The following is a 6,990-nucleotide window of genomic DNA, read 5'->3' as shown; positions in this document are numbered from 1 at the left end:
GCATTGAACCCAGTTGTCAATCAGCTGAATTTTTAAAAATAGTTTATTTATTTTGAGAGAGAGAGAGAGAAAGGGAGAGAGAATTGCAAGCAGGCTCTGCACTGTCTGCACAGAGCCCAACATGGGGCTTGAACTCAGGAACCTTGAGATCATGACCTGAGCTGAAACCGAGAGTCAGATGCTTAACCGACGGAGCCACCCAGGGGCCCCGACAAGCTGCATTTTTTTCCTGAGATTTGCATCCTGCTACGATTTGGCTGGGAAATTATTTTCTTTTGGCTGGGGGATGCTTACAAGAGTAACCTGACAGTTTTGGGCTTTGTACGGCACATTGTAGTGCCCCCAGCGTCTGAGGAATGAAGCAGACACGTCAATGATGGGTTAATCAATTCAGCACTGTGCTCAGAACAGCTCTTCAGATGTTGTGGGGCAGTCACAAATTGGCAGTCACTCTGTGGGCTGGACCAAGAAAACACACATAAACCCAGTGACATTTGGCTCTGGCCAGCAATGCACGAGGTATATATAGCTATATAAGTATATGTAATTCTATTTTATTTTCGGCAAAACAGAGAAATGACAAAAAGCATTTGAAATTTCTCCTGAGTGCTTAAGAGCCTGTTGGCGTTTGCTCGGGGCCGGTGGGGTGAGGGGAGAAGGTTAAGAAGGAGTGATTAATGAGGGCCAAAGGAATCAAGAAGTCTGGAAACCTTCGACTTTTGTACGGAAGAGAGGAGAGTTGTCACGAATGTTTTCTTTTCTTCTCTCTCTCTCTCTTTTTTAATTTTGAGAGAGAGTGAGAGGGAGAGAGAGAATCTTAAGCAGTCTCCATGCCCAGTGTCGAACCTGACTCGGGGCTTGATTCCATGACTCTGGGAGCATGACCTCAGCTGAAATCAAGAGTTACATTGAGCCACTCAGGTGCCCTGGCATGAATACTTTTTAGAATACCAACGTTTTTATTAAAGCTTTTTTTTTTTCATCCCAGTAAGAGAGGATTGCCCACTGATTGCCCTGAGACTGAAGTCTTGTGACAGCACATTTATCTCTTAATACTACTATACTATTGACGTAATGAACTGTGAGTGTATAGGCAAGAGAGAAAGTAAGAAACAGAGCAATTGTGCGAGTATTTGGAGAATTACATAATTTTCTCTTCTCTGGGCTAGAATCCCCTTAAAAACCTCTGTCAGTTTCAGAAAAGATGGCCAGTTGATACTGAATTGCTTGTTTTCAAATAAAGATTTCATTTCTGTTGGCAATAGGGGACTCAGACCTTAACTTCAGGATCCCATTAGTCCTCAGGTTTAACTGTTTGTCAAAAGAGGGATGAGACTCCGATGCCTCCCCCACACCCCTGCAAACGTCTTTCCTCCCTCTCTCCACTGTAGGGGTCAGAGATGAACAATGTCTCCTTGCTTCTTTTCATTCAGGCAAGATTTATCTAGAGAAAAGCTTTCCAAAAGAAGACATATGAATTCCTCTCTTCTCCCTCTTCTTAACCCAACCCCATGGCTGTGCCTGGCTCTTTCTGCAGTCAAGTATAAGGAGTGAAAGCCGGCTCCTAACTAAAGTGCAGAGACATGTTCTTGAATAAGGAGAGGGAAAGGGGCACTGACGGGGTCAGAGATGCTCCCAGGAATCTGTTAGCATTTTTTTTTATCAGCCATCTCATATTTTCAGACGTTTAGAACTAGATAGCAAAACAATTCATAGGCTCTGTGACATGTTTCGAGAAGGTGGACGATCTCTTAGGCATGATTTCAGTGGCTGAACATATGCAGAAAAGTTTTTGGTAAATCAAGGATGCATCCAGGCTTTTTTTTTTTATGTTTATTTATTTTTGACAGAGAGAGAGAGAGAGAGAGAGAGAGAGAGAAACAGCATGAGTGGGGGGAGGGGCAGAGAGGGGGAGACACAGAATCCGAAGCAGGCTCCAAGCTGTCAGCACAGAGCCCGGTGTGGGGCTCAAACTCACAGACCGTGAGATCATGACCTGAGCTGAAGTCGGATACTTAACCAACTGAGCCACCCAGGCGTCCCTTGAATTTTGATCTTTGATATGTGGTGTGATACTCTCTCATGATGCCATCAGCCACCACCTCCTCTCGGCCGCATGACCACAGGGTCAACAACTGATACAACCGTTCTGTACCCAAACCACCAGTCTGTTTTTCACTTTCAATACTTGCTCAGTAACTTACATGAGATATTCAACACTTTATTATAAAATGGGCTTTGTGTTAGAGGATTTTGCCAAACTGTAGGCTAACGTGAGTGTTCTGAGCACGTTAGGTAGGCTGGGCTAAGCTAACATAAATAGGTATATTAAATGCATTTTTCGCTTTTGACGTTCTCAACCTACAATGGGTTTATCCAGACTTAACCCCATTGTAAGTTCAGGAAGTTCTGTATACATGTTTATATGTCCTGCCTTCAGACCACAGTGAAGCATAACTATAGGTGTAAAATGTGCTCATATTTTTTGATACATGATGACTGTACAATGTATTATGGTGGTTGAAAATACGCGCTTTTGCAAATCTGCAAAGGGATTGAAGGTTGAGGTGGAATAGAGCATAAAAATATTCTTTGTTTATAAATTAGGCCTGGGTCTTCTAAGGCTACCAAAGCATTTTGTGAATCAAAACCAAGGAGTCTGAAGGACTTTAAATAGCTTTTCAAAGTTCCTAGACAGAGAAGCTGGGACGAGAAGAATCTGGCTTTTTGCCATGATGATTCTATAGAATTTCTGAATCCCAGCTGACAGTGGTCATTTTCGTGAAGTTTGGAGGATAGACTTTTTCGCACTGGTGAATATTGGATATTAAACTGCAGAAAACTAAAAACAGTGATCGAAAAGCCTGGGTGATATTTTGTCTCCCTATTATTTTAAGTATGCATTTATAAAGACTTGTCTGAAGTCAATGGGAAGGGAAGAGTGGGGGGTAAATGTAACAGATCATATTGGGGATCTGCCCAGACATCTCTGTCTTCCTTTTTCCTGGTTTTGAATCCCCTTCTTTGTCACTGTGCTTGTTCCCCAACAGGCTGTGATTCTTCCAGAAGTCTGCCCTTGGGCTCCCGGACGCCTTTGCCTCTGCACAGAATTTCTAGTCTCTGGGGGCTGTGCAGGTGACTGACAGGTGCGGGAGTATGGAAGTCCCAACTTCTTGCTTCAAATGGGAACCACCATGAGGTGCCACTGATCCACCAGGGCAAGCCAGCAGTGTCATGCTGATGCCACTGTCTCTGGACTCTGCCTGGGATCGCACCTGGCGGAGCTTCCTCCTTTCTTTTACCTCATTCCGCACTTCCTCAATCAATTCCTTGCACGTGAATCCTTGTCCCAAGGTCAGGCTTCTGGGAACCAGAGATGGGACCGTGAAGGAACAAAGGGAAGGAGATGAGCTGATTTGCAAAGCCGCATGGTTTCCCTGAGCATGCTTACTTTGGGTATCTGCTAACGTTTTATGACACCATCATGGGACCACAGCAGTGGAAATCATTTCAAAAGACATCACAGTTCAGTGGCTGTGATCCCTAGCTATGGCTATCCTTGGTATTACAGGAACGTTACATATGCTATTGTTAATAAATACAGTGGAGACCTGGGCCTATGTCAGTATCAAATAAAAGAAATATTACTTAAACTGGCCCAAAAGAGAATGTATATCTGCCCACATATCTGAAAAATCAAGCGGTAGCCTTTCAGAGACAGCGAAATCCAGCGGCCAAACGTCATCAGTTTACGCCTTTCTCAGAACCTGGATCTGTTTTCCTCCATGTTTGTTTTATTCTTGGGCACGTTCTCCCTTGTGGTGACAGAGATGGCATCATACCAGCTTAGCGACTTCCGGAAAAACAGTTCATCTCTCCCAACCATGCTAATGCTAATTAAGGACCTAATTAGCTAATTATTAATGCTAATAAAGGACCTCCTTGAAACATCTTGGGTCACTGGACCACCCCCGAATCTGTAACTGTGGTCTGGAAAGTGGGAGGCACCTATTGGCTAATTTGAATCACATGTTCGCTTCTAGAGGCTGGGGGCCGGTGGTGGGGGTGGGGTCAGCTCATCAAGGAGCTGGGGAAGAGAGAGTTCCCTGAAAGAAAACCAGGGGCTGACTTTTGGAGTAGGGCTGGGTGTTGGCCAAGATAAAACCATCGATGTCACCAACCAGATGGTAAAATCTAATGGGCTTTAGAATCTGTTTTTTGGAAGAGGGGACAATAAAATGTGCCTTACTTGACTGTACAGGATCAAATTTAATCCCTTGAATAAACATTAAAAATTATAAAGGATTTTGGGGCGCCTGGGTGGCTCAGTCGGTTAAGCGGCCAACAACTCCGAGAGTCGGATCTCGCGGTCCGTGAGTTCGAGCCCCACGTCGGGCTCTGTGCTGACAGCTCAGAGCCTGGAGCCTGTTTCCACTTCTGTGTCTCCCTCTCTCTGCCCCTCCCCCGTTCATGCTCTGTCTCTCTCTGTCTCAAAAATAAATAAAAACATTAAAAAAAATTTTTTTTTTTTAAAATTATAAAGGATTTTACAAAGGCAGGGTAAGATTATATATTATCTTTCTCAGGTCTGTGACTAAGGGACTATGTAGGGAGATAAATCATACCCGCTTTCCTTTAGTTTACCAGATATTGACTCCAATATGATTTTGAAGGAGTTTGGGGGTGTTTCTTTGAGTCTTGCAAAAGCTCGGACTCTAACCATAAGCGGATGACCCTCGCTGGAAGTTTCCAAAACTTCTTGAAAAACTTGGGTGCTTTACACAGTTACCTGTCCCTGACAAGAAATGCTGCATTCTGAGAGCTTTCAGACTGTTCCAAAAAAGTTACTAGAGAGTTAACGGCAGAACAAGTACCTTACCTCTCACTCTCTTGGATAAGAGTTTAATTTTCAGCAGATAATCTGCAGAGTGGATAATTTGCTGGGAGATAATGAGAGTCGACACTGTTACTCTGCGAATTGCTCTCACACGAAATCGACTTACTTTTTAATAGCAGGTCTTTTCTTTCTAAGGAGTACCACATTCCAGGAGGACATGGAGAATTTAATTAAGTTAAACAATAAACTCTTTAAATTACTTTTAATTTGCAAGAGATTCAACAATTCTATTAGTCGAGGTATAAATGAGTAAATAAAACCTGGAAACAATCGCAAAACGCTTGTACAAAAGGCAAAAGATTAGAAAAGGCTTAGTACCCTGCAGCATGAGTAATATAATTAAATGCAGCATTTAAAAAAGGCAATTGTGTTCTACAGCAGAGGAAAGCACCAAGGCGGTTGTCCTGTTCCCTCGCAACTTCCAGACCCTGACGCCATTAGTAGGATTTGCATAATTGTTCTGTTTCTTATACTCTGTAAAATGTAGAAGACATCTCAGATCATTTCTCTTTCTAGCATATAACAGCATTTCGAAAAGGCCAGTTCTCTTTTTAAAATGACATTTATATGTCACAACCTATAGGGAAGGTAGAAAGGAGACACACACTCCCGGTGTTGTGGGAGACAACGGAATATAATAATAGTTAATGGCTATCATTTATTAGGGCTTATAAATGCCAGACGGTCTGCTAAATACATTACCCACATTTTCCTCCTGAAAAGATGTGCAATCTTGAGGGATGGATATGTGTGTCGTTCACAAACTCCTGTGTTGAAGTCCTAACCCCCAGAACCTGAGATCGTGATCTTATTTGGAAATAGATGTCATTAGTCAAGATGAGGTCATACTGGAGTAGGGCGGGTCTGTAATCCAATACGACTGGTGTGCTTATAAAAAGGGGAAATTCAGATGCAGGCACCCACGTAGGGAGATGAAGAGGAAGGCAGAGATCCATAAGCCAAGGAATATCAATCGTTGCCAGCGAAACACCAGGAGCTAGGAGACAGGCACAGAACAGACTCTCCCTCCCAGCCCTCGGAAGGAACCAACCATGCTGACATCTTGATCATGGACTTGCAGCCCTCAGATATGTGAGGCAATATATTCCCAGTCCGGGGTGCTTTGTTACAGCAACCCTAACAAACTAAGTCAGTATATCTTATGACCCCCAATTCCAGATGAAGGTTCTGAGGTTCAGAGAAGTAAACTTGCCCAAAGTCAAACAGCCAGCGAGAGGCAGAGCAGGGGCATTAGCAAGGTTGTTCTAATAGTGTGTTTTTAAATTCCTCCAGTGTTTTCCAAAAGCTGGTCCGAAGTGCAGCTGTTGGAAGTGCACATTTGGGGTTTTACCTGAGACTCACTGAACATGAAGCTGGGGAAATGGGGCAAAAACCTGAATACCCTTATTACTGATTTTGCTTCTGAAATTCAAGTCCTCCCACGTCCTCACTGTGATCTGTTGAACTCGGGGTGATTTAAGTACTGAGGAATACTGATTTGGATATCAATTAAATGTTGGGCAAGTTTTCACCTGGACTTAAGATTCAGTTTGCTTTGTTTTCTAGGTGAGGACCATACAATGTTTACTCTCTTACACCCCAAGTTCAAATCAAGTCCCTTGAAAAGGAACATTAAAGAATTAAAGGGTTTTATTATTATTATTTTTTTCATTTATTTATTTTTGTGAGACAGAGCATGAGCAGGGGAGGGGCAGAGAGAGAGGGAGACACAGAATCAGAAGCAGGCTCCGGGCTCCGAGCTGTCAGGACAGAGCCTGCCACGGGGCTCGAACCCACGAAACCGTGAGATCATGACCTGAGCCGAAGTTGGACACTTAACCGACTGAGTCACCCAGGCACCCTGAATCAAAGGGTTTTAAAAAGGCAAGCTAATTCTTATAAGGTTTCTTTATTCAGGTCATTGGAGCAAGAGACATAGAGGAATATACTGCTATAATGCAAATCCTACTCATTTCTCTTGAAAGAGTCAATGCAAGTTATCAATGATTATGATCTAGAAGAATTTGCTTCTGTTTCACCACTGATTGCATCGTGAGAAATTCCTCTTCTCTGCTGCACACCATCACGTACCG

This window comes from Lynx rufus, unplaced genomic scaffold (assembly GCF_022079265.1).
Source record: "Lynx rufus isolate CCGP_SWC_20201006 ecotype Redwood Valley unplaced genomic scaffold, mLynRuf1.p SCAF_2, whole genome shotgun sequence".
Taxonomy (NCBI): domain Eukaryota; kingdom Metazoa; phylum Chordata; class Mammalia; order Carnivora; family Felidae; genus Lynx; species Lynx rufus.
This window is presented reverse-complemented; position numbering follows the sequence as displayed.